Here is a 16203-nt window from a genome sequence, read left to right as displayed (position 1 = left end):
CTTATGTATAATGCCTTTGACCTTGAATATCTATATGTGTTATCTCTTCCCTTTTTTATAAAATAACAGATTGCAATTTGTATCGATAATTGGTTCCTAGGGACGATTAAAAAATGAGAAATCGTGACAAAAATTTCAATCTAAGTTTGAGACTTCTTTTACTCAGGTAACTGATTTTAACCTATAGTTACGAAGCATTAATGCTTAGTGATTTGTTTATACGACCTTGACGTAACTGGAATCCAAATGAAATGTGTCTGACGAAACAGTCGCAGATAAATGATTCACAAATCACGATTTGCATTCCAATGATTTCACACATAATTGCTGTTGAATTTTTTGTTTAATCTTTTGTCAAATCAAAACTCAGATTAAATCCCTGTTAAAAGTAATTATGCATTTAAGGAAACATGCATTATGAGCGTGTGAATAAATGCTTAGCTCAATTATATAAAATATTCAAACGTAAGAATTATCCAATTTGCAGGGGAAATTTGTTTGTGTGAGTGACAACCATTACATGTGAGGCAATTAAATGCAAAAAAGTAACGTAATTACATGACTATGTAGCAGATCTTTCCCAATGCCTAATGAAAACCATTGTTTTATTTTCCGAGGCATTCAAGCGAAGATTAATAGAAGCCTGTTTAGACGTGGGTTACGCTCTAAGGAACAACAACGATGTATTTCCTATGACCTAAAAGACGTGCTTTAATAAAACTTTCACTGACATTACAAGTTTGTCTCAACATTGCTTTTGAAAATATCAACTGGTGCTTACTGAAATTTCGTCCTATTTGAGTTTTGATTTTTGATATTGACTAGTTTGAATTATTGGTGATTGTGATTTAACAATAGCTGGACTGTTCAATTTGCTCTTCAAAAAAGGTTTAACTACAGAGACAGTGATTTAATTTGTAATATTCTCATGAACTATGCCGAGATAGTGATCTAATTAGGTCTTCTAAACTGTAAATGGCGACCACATAAGTAATAGTAAAATAAATAAAGATTTTTAGAAATTTTACAAGATACCTCTAAGTTTGATTGAATCAATACCGAGGTTTTCAGGCATTTCGAATTAATCATACTACGGAATATGTTTATTCCAATAATATATACTTATGTGAAGTGGGATCTCTAAAAACGTATTTTACGAAACTCAAATGGTTACAGTTTTCTATTCACAATGGTGTTATGGTTGTTTTTAAATAACAACTATTGTATACCTATATCTTTAAACATTTTATGTGTCAGTATCGATTTCATAAAAGCTTTGTTTTTTATTTTTATTCTCGGCAAAAATAGACAGTGATAATACCGATAAGGAAACAATGCAGACTCTAAAACAAACGCGCTTATCTTAAAACCCTTTGCAGGTAGTCCCAATCTTGTAACGGCAAAAATAATATCGGTGTATGTATTTAAACAAATCCCTACCATAGTGATTTGTATATTTTTGGCTCAATATATAATTTTAACATTCTTAAAGAAACTTTGCATGCAAAAGTAATTCTGTCTTATATTTGACATCCTAGAAAGTTTTCCAAAAAATTTGAAATATACATTTAGGTGTTAGATGTTGATGATGTACATTTTTGAAATATCAAAGAGCATGTAGTAGTGACTTGCTTCGAAATAATTGTCATTTAAGGAGCATGTTCTACCTTGTTTTGTAAAGGAAGCTTTTACGCAAGGCGTAGTTACTCCATTTTAATTGTTTAATTACTAGGAATGACTCATTCCCATGTTAATTTAATGATCACGTACCCTTCCTACCTAATATCGCAAATGACGTTTTTTAACGAGCCTAATTCGGAATAATTAATTTACAAGTACGAAATGATTTCATGAAACAAAAAAGTCGTAACTCATGTATGTAGAGGATGGAGAGGATTACGTAGGTACGTTTCAAATTCATTTTTAAATCGACTATTTATCGTAATGAACGATATTCCGAATCACACTCGATCTCATGTGGAAGAGGCAGTCCTCAACCTACTTTTACGGAACTAAGATCCAAGTGTAGTAGAGTTGTGTAGTTCGCGAACGAACTAGTTCGGAAGAGTCGCTCCCACAGATGAACTACGCGAACTAGATCTCCGATTTTTCGATCCATAGTTCGTTAGTTCGTTGCTGAGCGAGGAAAGGTGCGCCAAACAAACTAATGTTGTCTCGCTCGCTCGCGCGGTATTCTACCTAACTCTCGCTCATTGTTGATAATTTCTAAAAAGACTTTAATATAAATAATTTAATGTGGTGAATATTAAAATTTGATTATTTTCGTTTGACTTTTACATGCTTGTCAAGAAAGAGAATATGTATAAGTTTTCGTTGATTATTTTGAAATTTAATTAAAAAAATAAAAGCAAAAATACTAAAACATTAGAGCTTTTAATTACTATTAATTTATTTATTTATATTAATTATATTAATTAGTTTATCTTTTATTTTAAGTCGAAAATATTAATTTATTATTGTCACAGTAAGTACAGTATCAAAACGAGCGAACGATCTGCCGTTTTTTGAGTCAATAAGAGTCAGATCGCTGTTTTAGATCATCTGTCCTCAGTTCCCAGATGCTCGGTAGTCGGTAAGCAGCTGGGAGCTGAAGAACTAAAAGAGCGAACTAGTTCGTTTAGGTTCGGCGAACTAAACGGATCGATCTCAGTTGCGAACTATTATGCCCAACTCTAAAGTGTAGCATGGAACTCTCATTCGTTCCTAAGCCTTCTTCGATTCCTACTAAGTCTCGCTTGACCTGGATAGGTTAGACAATGGAACTTCTTCAACGTTCTTTAATTTTTTTCAAATGTGGCTTCGAATTCTTAAGACCAATCATGATGATTACTGGAATATTTTAACTTACAAGACAATAATTCTCAACAAAAAAAATAATTCACGGCTAAAGAAACTCGTTATTAATAAGAGGAAGATTAATTATATAAGCCTCAGCTTAACATAATCGAAGTTACAAAACGTTGGTTCGTAATTAAAGAGCCGAAGTCATCGTATCAAGATATCGCATTGATCAATAGACACTTGAAGGAAATCAGGTCAGTACGCAACGCATTGTTTGAAGATAGCTGATAAAAAAAACACTCCAATTAATCAGATTCAAGCCCATTCGTCTACTTAACTAAATATAACCTCTAAGTTGTCCTCCTCCTTGTGCAAAGCAATGATGTTGAGCGATTCGGCAATTTATTTCTGTAACCACTTCTATTTGAAATGAGGTCGATAAATTTAGCTGATGGTTAATTTATTTTTTGAATCTGGAATTAAGTAAATTTATTAATATCAGTGGATTTTCGATATATAATAAATAAAAGCGTTCAATTACAAATATTATAATAACAAACACATGTACACAATTATACAATGATATTATACATAATTATGCATGTATAATAATGTATATGTACAACTAAAAGTATTTTTAATTTGAATTAAGATTCGACTCTTAGATTGAGCTAATATCAAAAATTATTTGCAACAGGTTAGATTAGGTTAAATGTCAGTGTTTCATTTCTTTGACCCGAAGCCAGATAATGGAAATCGTTAGTCCTGGTTCTGGTCTCTCTAAGATTGTATCAGGTTGCTGTTCCATCGGATTATGAGAGCCAGGGAATCCAGATTGCATCTGCAAAAATGGGATGTTCAAAATTGGTATCTATTCTATCTACTTTACTAAATGCATATGTATATAAATATATCCACGGTACAGATACAAAAACAATATTTTTTCAATTTTTGTTTGTTTGTCTGTCTGTTTGTTACGGCTAATCTCTGGAACGGCTGGATCGATTTTAACGGGACTTTCATTGAAAGAAAGCTGATCTAATAAGGAGAAACTTAGGCTACAAAAATAACTTTTTCGTTAAAAACGCCCATTAAATCGCGGGCATAGTTAGATAATTTAACTGAAATTAGTACATTTCACATTTTAGTCATAGTATGAATTTAAATGTAACGTTATTTATTGCCTATCGTAGTCAGATGGGTTAAAAATAAAATGTGAAATGGAATTGCCTAAGACTGATCAGGCGTGAATTATACGTCGTTCTATTTCACAGATCCGTTTCACGCAGTGAAAAGATTTTTTACACCTAAAGAAACCTTTGAATGTATAGATTTCGTCATTGCTGGGCGTAACGAAACGTCAATGCACATTTGTAACAATGTGAATAGAAACTATTGGCAGGGCAGAACTGGTGTACGAACATAATGAGCGACTTTTAAAAGTTCATGATTTCGATTAATGTTATCTGTGAATCTTTAAGTATTATATGCTGTTAAATAAAATTAGTCAGATATTATCAATAATTATTCAATAATCTCTATTTAAATGTCTTAAAATTCTATAAATTACTTTATTAATTTCATTAAAAAAAATATTCGGTCATATATGCTTAGTATCAAATAATAAAATTCAGTTTATATAATTTAATTTCAAAAAGTTTTTATATGTATTATATATTTTAAATTTAGAATAATAACAATAGTAACGTAGAATTCTCGTAACTTTCGAAAGGTATCGAGCTATTACATGTTACAATGCTAACAATTGGATGCTTAGCAAAAGTTAGGACAATAGCGAATCGTAAGGTGACGCTGAGTCAGCTGTGACTTCGGGCGCCATGTTGGATCTTTTTACTTTTTAAATTGCGCTGCATGTCAAGCGTTCGATCTCATTCGGTGTGGATTCTATTGTTACATTTGCCATTGAAGAATTTAATAATACGACTTTATTAAAATTGTAGATGATTAGTGGCTTACTTATATTTAACACTTTATATAATTTTAACAATAGATTTTGTTAAGTGTTAAGGAAATATGAGAGAATCTATTTAATTATGAATCAATACGCGAAGGTCACTTTTGAAGTCAGCTGACGTAATTCATTATTTTTACTAGTTGATTTTAAACAATGTTATAATTTTCCTTTACGCAAAATATTGTTTGCAATGCAGAAAAAGTTATGAATAATAAATATTATGATGAATAATATAAAATTAAAAATTAAATCAACAATCTTGTTTTTAATAAATGAACAAGCGTTAGAAAAAATAAATCAAAAGAGAAAGTTTAATGTAACAGAAAGCAAAACAATAAATAGGTAGAAAATCAAGTACACCTAGAAAGCCGCTGTACACAAGAAACTTTTTTAATAATGCCCGCGATTCTATCTCAATCGAAAATTTCGTAACAAAAAAATCCCTACACAACTGTAAGAAAAATGTACAAACATGTCAGGGGACCGGTTCAGGTACGCCATTTTTTATTCAATCGAACACCTATGCCCGAGAGGGACGGCAGATACCCTGCCTTTTCAAGCGCGGTAAAGAACTACAAGTTAAGAGCAGGACGCAATAATATTTCTATCCTCACCACGCGGCCGCTGCATTCATGAGGACAAAGAATAAGTAGTAATAAAGACGTGACATTCGTGCAGATGGTTGATAAAACTTAATACTTGGCAGTTTGTTCGCTCTTGTGCTATTAAAAGGGAACGAACAGATACGATGTTACACGGTCTTTAGTTCTGGAGACTCATGAAAACATTAAAGGAAATGGTTCTCCCCGACGAGGTCGTATATTGCCTTCCATGTTGGTGGTATCGGCGAACCTTTTTACTTTTGCTATTGGCGCGGAATTGGAGAGAAAAGAAAATGGGATACATTCAATGTCTCAATTTAACTCAGCAGAAGAGCCGAGTTGATTGCGTTTAGAGCGTCTTTTTCGGAGCGAAAATAAAAGCACACGATTATTTTTTTAAAACATGCCTAATTTGTATTTGAATTGCTCTTTGCCCTTTTTAAATGACAAATACCTTTTTCGTGTTTCGTTCGTTCCACGGGAATACCTAGCTCTGTCCTCTCGAGCCAATTAGCGAAAGAGATACAATATCCTCGCCCAAAGGGACAAGTTGGGATCGAATTTTTACCTGATGTTTATTGCCCGCGATGACAGTGAAATTACGAACGATAGTGTAACCTTTTCTAATCTCCTGTATTTTATTAACATTCCAACGTTAATATATATGAAATAAACAAAACAGAGCCGAATCTTCCCGAATTTAACGATTCTGTCGCTGGCACGGTTACATTTCTTCTTTCACACGCAAATCCTGCACAGTTTGTAGGGAGACATGCCAATATATTGAGTGTTTTAACGTAAGCGAAAACATCGGCTGCAGACGGAATTTTCGCCGAGAAAACCCGTGAAGCGACGTTACGTAAATCGATCGTTTGTTCAGCTGATTGGTAGATTGAAAATCGGGCTTTTGCTTTGTAATCTTGCGAGCTTAAACTCTCTATTCGCAGTCCTCGATAACTTTATTTACACGGCTCTTTCTTTTCTAGAACATTCCATAGATTATATTAAACGTATAGTTATCCAATATAAACTAGAACTTGTTTGAACCAATACGTGTATTGGTTCATGAAGTTCAGTTGATTATTTGATGAAATTAAAGTTCAAATGAAGTGATACTGTTACCCTATTTATTTCTCTAGCAGAAATGAAAAATATTTGTATCAGATGTTAAATCTGGATCGGTTCAAGGAAAATTTAACCATATAATACGAATGGATAAAATCTTTAGTGGGGAAATGAAGATTTTTCTTGAGAAATTTTCATTAAGGATGAGAATTTGTCATGAAAGATCCAATTAGAAGGTGACATTAATTACTTGTACTTCCATTAAATTAAGTATAAGTTTGAATAATTTTTCTCATCTATAAATTTTGCCGTAAACATTATTAGTAAGCTAATTGGTACAATTAATGCGACCTTTAAGAAAGTGAGCGTTTACGTACTAATCTTTTAGAATAAGTACTATGCTTAATTGTACTTAGCTCAACAACTTGAGGCAGTTTACTTGTTAATACTATAATGCGGGACACATCCGTTGTAATGCTTCACCAGTGTTCTCCAGATTCAACGTGTATCCTATTACGTAAACATCCTGTATTTTTTCAATCATTATTTTTATTTAATATTCCCTATGTTTCATTATTTCGCAAATACGTATTTCATTTCGAGCATCTAAGACCTTGCCAAGTTTATTTTCGTATGAAATAAGCTGTTTAATGTTAAAACCTTTTACTGTTTTACGTATGTTGATGTCAATTCGTGATGTCAGTCGTGTTTCTCTTATGTTTTCTGAAGTTAAATACATTATTTGTATTTTATTTTGGAAATACAAATCAATTATTTGATTCTAAATAGTTAGCCCACAAAAATTAGCTAAAAGAAAAATGTAAGACATAACTTACACCGTCAATTCATCAGTAACCAGGGGATCTAAGATGTTCTGCCCATACAGTGGACACTGGACTCACCTTATAATCAAGAAGGTATTACTATTTTGCGCGCGAATAAATTTTGAGTTGTCTGTGAATATCCAGAGGTCCTATTGGTACGTAACATTATATGCTACTTTATACAAGCCGCTAAACAAACACAGATTACACAGGTGTTGTTAATAATGAAGCTACAATCTATATTTTTTTTATTAACATAAGAATTAACAACATTAAATGCTTAAATATATATATACAAATATGAACTAAAACTAGTTACTGTATAAATCTTGACCGCGTGGAATGGTGGCAAGAATGCTAGCAGCATTTCCCCGTTGAATCGCAATTCCGATCCTCTGGGCAAAAAACGAACCAGCCCTCCTGTCACCAGTGGAGGCAATGAGGCGAGGTGTTCTACTTTTGATGAAGCTTTTTGCACCACTACTCCAAGGGCCAAGCGTTTCGACAGCAATTAAATAAATAATCTATATTAATATTATATATGTGAAAGTAACTCTGTCTGTCTGTCGCCCTTTCGCTGAACCAATGCTGATGAAATTTGATATGAAGCAAACTTAAACTCCAAGAAAGGACATAGACCACATTTTTTGGCTGACACATGACAACCAACAACCTAAAATGTAAGCGAAGTCGCGCGAATACTAGTATTACATGATCAGATAACAAGCAGGATCTGTAGGAATCTGTTCTCTATGTTAAGAACTTCAATACCATATTTTCCTTTGATTAAAAAGTTAATAAATTGGATCATAATTTAATTAGAACATTAAAGTTATATTTATTAATAGCTGAAGTCAATTCGCAAATAAACTAAACGAGAGATATTATTTAGATAGCGTACACGTGTTACATCTAGATACGAAAGTTTAAAAGAGGTCAAACGAATACAGATGAAATACACTTGACTTTGTTTATCGAGAACTCCATTAAATTACAAAATAAACATAGAGTATTTTCTTTTGCATCATTAAAGTTGGACAAATTGTACGTAATATCTTTGATGCAGTAAGTGTTGATGACCTTATTTATAAATGGTGGTTTTCTCTTATTTTTGAGACAATTTCGTTTATTCCATCACATTGCTCCAAAATTTGGATACATTTGGCAGGATTTCATACGAACCATGCTTACAAGCACGAGATGATATAACAGTGTTTATGATATAGAATGCAGCGATTATTTTCTGCCACAGGATGCAAGTGACTGCTGACAGTGAGATTGCTCATGAAATTATGATGGATCGAATTACGTGTGCTAAGTACTAACACGACCCAGTAGAACACGTGGATTTGAACTGGGTGGTCGTTGCTTCAATCGTGATTTGAAATTAGAATAAAATTTAAAAAAAAGTATTAAACACATCAGAACAACGGGGTATTAACTTTATAAATATTCTTATTAAAGAACTAAGATCCAGCTGTAGTCTGTTACGATCGGATATTACATGCATATGTAAATAGCTTTAACGGCCTTTAAATTTTTATCTACCACATTTCTTAATTTGGTCACAGATTATATATCTTGATTACATTCAAAATAGTATTGATTGTTTTAATTATCTGATTAAATGAGAATTTAGTATGAAGGGCGTTTTAATATATTGGAATTCTTGGTCTGGAGAATGCCTACGATTTTAGTTCCTTATCTTTATCGACATAACGTACTATTTATAATATATTCCGGTAAATATTTTTAAGTGTATCCAATCAACAATATTTAGTATTGTTACAGTATTTACAGGTATAGTACATAGGCAGGAAATATTACATACATATATTGTATTTAACTAACATGTCTTTGTATTTTCAAATGTTGATAAAGAGTAACTACTGAATGTCCGTTCGGCTCGATAGAATCTACATTCTGAACCAGTGGGATCTTCACTTCAAATTGTTTGTTAAAATTCATTGGATTATATTATATATTGCTTGGATAAAGTTTATTTTGATTTTCACTTCGGGCGTCAGGCCCAGTGGTTAAAACGTGTGCATCTTAATCAATGATTTAGAGTTCAAGCCAGGCAAGCACGACTATATATATATATGTGCTCAATTTGTGTTTATAATTCATCTCGTGCTCTCTTTAATGGAAGAGGAGGCCTTAGCCCAACAATGGGTAATTTATATTCTGTTATTTTCTTTTTACTTTAATGTCTGTCAAGTGACCATTACGCATTAAAAGAAGCCTCTTTTGACTTTATTGGCTAGGATATTGATGTTAGATTCCCTCGTTCGGAAATACCTGACAAAAGTTGCGTGGGAATACAAAATGAACTTTTGTTTGCATACAAACTTATACGCCATTATCCAGCGAAGCTAGACTCCGTAGATAATAATCTACGTGGATGAAATCGACTAGATAACCTTCATACTGATAATATTATATCCAATATTTTCGTTCAACACATGCAGATTTCCGTAAGAGGTTAGGAGCACGAAATTAATTCTTATAAAGACAATATATCAATATATAGATAATAATATCTTGGATATTGTTCTTAAGTTTGCCCGATGTTGAACTTACCGGGTCAAATCAGCTCAAATTTTAACGTAAATAAATGTATGTAAGTTAAAATAAATATACGTACGTAAAAACACAAGTGAACATTAAAATAAGTACAACTATCATAAAATGTTCCTGATCAAACCGCCCGCGATTTTGAGAAGCGCGTTGGGGGTAACAGAAATAAATGTAGCTTATGTTCCAAACTATATGCCATATGTAACTATGTGCCGAATTTAATTTAAATCTATTTAACTGTTCTGTCTTGACTAATCAACTTATATCGACAGTTATTAATATTAGTAAGATAACAACAAAGGAAAAAACACTGATTAAAAAATATCATTACACGAATAGCTTCACGTTTAAAGACTTTATGAATGACCATTCATTCTTTAAAAATGTATGAATATTTTAAAAGTTTGATTTATTTGTACAATGCAAACGCGCATACGTATATACTCAGACAGACTCATCTAGAATGTAATAATTATGACACCAAAAAGTGCGAATTTAAATGCGCATTTTTATTACTCATTTATTATTAATTACATTAATAATTACATACACACAACAATATTAAACTTGTAAGTTAATATCACAAGATTAAACTTAACTATTTAAAGACATTAATCATGACGTCACTAAAATACTTAAGCTGAGAAAAAAACATTAAGTAGTAAAATCTTCATTGCTTAATAAATACTTAGAAAGCAAGTTTAACGTGGCTTCGAATTACCTAAGTGAATCTATGACAAATATCATATATACAATCCAAGATTTACAAGACCTTATTGTAAGGTATTAAGGTTCAAATTTAAACGTACATTTTACTATATTTGTTTATTTTCTGAGCCCTTTCTGGACTTTTGATCGTCGGTCGTAGCTATGATTTTTATGAACGTATGATTCAATGTCAAATATCTATGGAATGTTATTCTTGAATAAAAATGTATATTTTATATAAACGTTATTGTATTTTATCTGTTTCTTATCAATTTAATATAAAAAACACCAATTGTAATAGTAACTTAGAGCGATATTTTTATTTTCATAATTTATAAGATTTAAATCGAATACATTAAGCGCCATTTTGGATTTTTCATTTCAAAATTTCCCGCGTCATTTTTATTGTTTATTGAATAAAATATTTCTATTTCCAAAAAAATATAGGTAATTCACAAAAATATACGATCATTCATAAATGGAATTCTATTTTTTTTAACTTTACAAGGTTGGTTATCTTTTTAAGTAAGACTAAGAAACGTTGCGTCTCTCCTTTTGTTCGGATAAGTTACAGACCGCGTGGGCTATGCTATATCTCATATCAGAGCCATATCTCTTGAGTGGTCGCCAACAGTGACCGCTCGACTAACGGTAATAGATGATCCAGTATTTTTTTACTGTTAAATGTCAGTCCGATAAAGACGGTATATATTATAACTTCTGACATTTATAAAAAAAAAGTAACAATATATTGTTATATATAAATGAAATCATTCATCATACTGACCTATTCTATAACTGAACTATCAATTGAACCAACCTACGTATTCAGTTGTAATTATTTTAAATACTTTTTTTTTAATTTGGTAATGGCGAATTACCTTCTTCTTAAGTTTAAAAAAAGAATTTAAATAAACAGAATTCTTATCTTAAAATAAAATCGCTGATTTTAAAACACTTCGAAAGTTCCAATTATGAAATTTTAAATTTAGAACGGAATCCAATACATTGGAACATAAATTTTACCGAACTCAGCATAAGAATGTTATGCACAATATATCAATCACGGGGCGTTACATCGTACTTATGACAGGATCCCCTCATTCTTTAAAATAAGTGCTAAGTTTAAATTTGGAATGTAAAATTTTAATACGTTTAGAAATCATAGCATCTTTACGTATTCTGAAAATGGACTAACTGCTCGAATAAGGAATGAATGTCGTAAATAAGGATCTTGTTTCGTAAACGTAACAATTCTAACGTATATTATATGTTACGGTATAATACGTTAATTATTATTTTTATAATGTATTATGAATATAAAATTGTATGCCTTTGTTAAAATAAATTATTCATTACATAATTTCGCTACGAGCTTCACGTTGTATTGACTTTTAAAATTGACGAATAAAAACTGTTTTTAAAAGCACACACAAGCTGAAATATGTTGTTTTTTTTGTGACTTTTTTTATAACCGGTCATGTAGTTAAATGGTTATTTTGATATTACGACGTTTGTAACAAAAAAACACTTATAATTTGAAAAAAAAAATCAAAAATTTAAATTTAGAATATACGTCGAAATGCGCTACACGCGACGGGGAAAAGGTAACCACAATTTTATTTTTCCTAGTCAATTAGCCCTGTTCGAGTGCTTCGACATATGTCGACATCTGTTCTACCGATGGGACATGTTTCCGGACACATTCGAGATTTTTTTACGCGGCAAATTAACGCTTGGGGCGAATCGAAAATCCACTCCACGTGCATGCCGAGTGCAACGTTTGCTAAGTCTATTATATAATCCAACGTGAAGTTTTAAATTTTACTATTTTATTGCATTTGCATTATTTCGAAAATAGAATTCTATTATTTTTTTTTTTAAATTCCGTTGAAAATTGTTAGGCCACAACAATTTTAACCCAACTTAGTAAAAATGTATTTACTGAGAGTGTAAGCTAAAATTCGAATGAACGAAGCATTCAATATAGAACAACACTATTTCATTGCATTTACATTATTTTAAAAATGGAATTCCGTTATTTTTTTTTAATATTTCATTGAAAATCATTAGGTCATAATAATTGTAATCAAACTTTAAAAAAATGTATGTACTGAGAGAAGAACAAAAAATTCGAAGTACCGAAGCATTCAATTTGCAACATGTAACACTTCGAAAGTTTATAATATTTAAGGTAGTTTTAATTAAATTAAAACTGACCTACGATTCCGTATAACATTAAAAACAAAAATCTGTACGATAAAACGACTTTATTAATTACTTTTTGTCACCAATTTGACATGAATATGTCATGATTGAATATTTGTTATCTATGTCAATATTTATTAGAAAAAATGTTTGAATATAAATACAGCAAGCAGAGTTTAGATCAGGTATTTCATATATTTTAGAGTTTTAGTATTCCAAACACACAACTTTATCTTTGGGAGATGCTGAGAATATTTATGTTTACTTTTTTTTATAGCTCAATCAAATCATATATTTCAGAAAAACTTTTTCCCAAGTATTTTTTATGACTTATCAATAAAACGGATTTAATAAAAAGTCACTCGAGTTGAGTAGTAAATAATTATCCGACACATAAATTTGGCTGAATTAATTATACCATCGTCATGATAAAAATGGAGGAAAAAAAATCATATTGATAATGGCATTGAATATTACAAAACAAAGTGAGCCGCGTCGTTTTTTTTTAAACTAATTATGTTATTTTAACTTTAACTAACAGATACGAGGCACTAAAAGGAAAAAAAAAACATCGTTAGATACCTATAACTTTATATTTAATGTTCAATTATATCATTGAAGTTCGTATATATAGCTTATTGAGTCATTTTATGTTTTGCATTGAGATTGTTTTAAAGCCGTAGACGCCATCTATTGCTAAAGTTAATAAATTTTTGTATTTAATTATATATGAGTTTTTGTATGATCCTTGGTGTTTTGCATATTATGCGTAATGATATTCTAACATTAAGGAGCAATTTGTGGTTTGTTGCATAGTAAACAGTTTTTTTTAGTAAAGCATTATTTTGCTTTGAGGAATATAACCTTTAAAGTCACTATAACTTATACGAAAATATATCATTAACTCTTAATAGTTGAAGAAAAATATTTTAAGTGTAATCAAGTGTTATTTAAGGACAGCAAGACGGCCAGGGGTCAACGCCAACAGATACCGTTACGGAGACTTAATTAATAGTCACCCACTCAGGACTGGACTCGAACCCGCTGCCAGGCTGTGTTTACCGCACACTAGCACGGCGCGCATCTACAATGCAAATCCACAAACACTATCCACAATCTGCGATTCAATACCGACGCATTACAACTCGAAACTTGCTCGCTCGCATACGAAACCGAATCCGAGCTATCGATTTAACTACATAAGGGTCGTAGAAAGAATTCCTTATAACAATGAATTCGTGTAACAATAAATACCTTAATGATATCCCGTGTTCCGAGAGAAAAGGCGTCCGGCGGCAGGCGGAACCCGTCCCACTCTTTTCAAGAGAAATCCGACACTATAACATCTGAAACACGAAACATCACAATACGAAATGGCACGATCTCACAGGAGCACCACAAATGAATCCACAGCACTGGTTTGGTTATGGTACAAAAGATGTTTTTTCGTAACGCAACGCGACGGCGACACTCCCCGATACGACGACCGACGCGCACGGCAGCCGGGCACGAACTGGACTGGTTTTGCCGGGAGCGAGGGAGGGGGAAGACAGTCGGGTGCGTTTGGTTCGGTTTTATGAAAATATTTCGTGAGTAATGCACGTGTTATGTCGAGTGCGTCGGCCTACGGCCTCGGATCTTTGATTGAAGTGCATCGGTACTGCGTAGATAAGGATAATAGAAGCCTCCATTTCGTAGTGGTCGTCTGATGTCGTCGTCTATAGCAAAGCAAAGCTTACCGGGACGGGCATCCTTGCATTTCTATCTGCAATCAAAGTTATAGCGTACGGGTGGCTCGATATTAGTTTTATTATTGAAACTTTCTTTATAAAAAATGTTTGTAAGCGAATAAAATAAAAGTCGTTTCGAATTGCCGATTCTTCCGTGACAAATAATTTGTTACGAAATAAAAAAAGAAAGTAGTTTTGTTAATGAGTGCTATTCGTTTATTGTTTATCGGCTATTACAGCATTTATAAAAAATGTTTTTAAATTTATAAACGAAGGAATCAAACATAATGCTTAAAAGGATAAAAAAAATATAGATCTGTGGTTAACGGGGCTGTCAAATGTCATAACTTCAATATAAAAAAAATCTATGTATGCATAATAGAAAGTGGTTTTTGATATAGGGCCTAAAAAGATTTACACCAAATAATTCCATCCAAAATATAATCCCCTATATCGATTCACTTACGTGCTTGCGCGCCGATTAAATTTTATACAGGGCAATAATTTAAAAGCAAAAAGCTTAAGAGGCGAGCTAGGAATTTTATGATATTAATAAACCCCTATTAGCACACAAGATGGCGCCTGGTAATTTTGTACACCTGAATAACGTTTGACCGAGTTTTGTAATTATCCATACTTTTGTATTATCTCAAGCTTAGCTGTTAACTATCGTAGCCCAGTGGAGAGAACACGTGGCTCCTAACTAAAGATCACGGATTTAAATTTGGACACGTACCAATTTTAAAATTTGGCGGAAACCTTCACTTTGATATATGCCTATATAAGCCAAACACAATTTTGCGCCATGTACTTCCGACTATAGTGCCATGGTAAATACTGACCTGTGCCTGATACTGAGGTTGTTATTTGTTAATGTTAATATTTTGTTACTATGGGTAAAGTTTGACGGATAAAGCCGCAGGTTCAGCTAGTGCTTCAATATTTGAGGAAAAAATTGAGAATCGGACGCCGTGTCACAGAAGAAATATATGTCCAAAGTACACTGGATATATATTTCACTGGATATATATTTCTTGTTGTAATTCGATGATGATGAATGTAAACATGTTGTTATTATTTAACGTAATATTTACTGAAAATTAAGATATTTATTATGAATGCGAAAGTGACGCGAATTTATCTTACAGAATTTTCAGCTTTTGTTGAAATTTGGTATAGTTCAAAGATCCCAAAGGACAAGGAAAGTATGTTCTTTTCTATGCCTAACACCTAACGACTAAGCCTTAAAACGCAAGCGAAGCCACAACCTCAAACTAGTTATTAGTATTTTTTTTTTAATTTGTTTAGTATCTAGTATTCGCTATCAGTACTAAATATACATATATATATAAAAAAAAAAAACAAATTTCGCCCGTAGCCTCGCCCGCTTGTTAGGGAGAGGTGGTTAATAGTTTTTGGGTATAAAAAGTTTTGGCCTTAAACTTGCTATAGACCAAATTTCATCAACTTCGGTTCAATGGGTTAGACTTGAAAGCGTAATATACAGACAGACAGAGTTTCTTTCGTATATATAATAGTTGTAGAGATTGTGTTAATAGGTACATCAAAATATGCTCTATTCCTACTTTCAACGCCTATAAAATATATGCCAAACCTTCGAAAAAGTTTAAAGGTTTATTTTGTATATTTACATGACACTAAACTATCGTCAGTTAATTATTTTGTATGTTATTAATCAATGTTAATAT

At 32.1% G+C, this 16203-nt stretch overlaps 1 protein-coding gene across 4 annotated transcripts in view; it reads right to left on the bottom strand.

Annotated features, from left to right (window-relative positions):
- LOC124540423 (latrophilin Cirl) overlaps positions 1-14266 on the bottom strand; it is a 301607-nt gene extending 287341 nt beyond the window's left edge. For all 4 annotated transcript variants that reach the window (XM_047117971.1, XM_047117970.1, XM_047117972.1 and 1 more), the window contains exon 1: positions 14019-14266. The gene's annotated coding sequence lies outside the window, so the exon portion shown is untranslated. The remainder of the gene's footprint in view (positions 1-14018) is intronic.
- Positions 14267-16203: the final 1937 nt, after the last annotated feature.

The sequence above is a fragment of the Vanessa cardui genome, chromosome 25, assembly GCF_905220365.1.
Source record: "Vanessa cardui chromosome 25, ilVanCard2.1, whole genome shotgun sequence".
NCBI lineage: Eukaryota > Metazoa > Arthropoda > Insecta > Lepidoptera > Nymphalidae > Vanessa > Vanessa cardui.
Note: the sequence above shows the minus strand (reverse complement) of the source record. Positions and strands in the feature narration are given on the sequence as shown.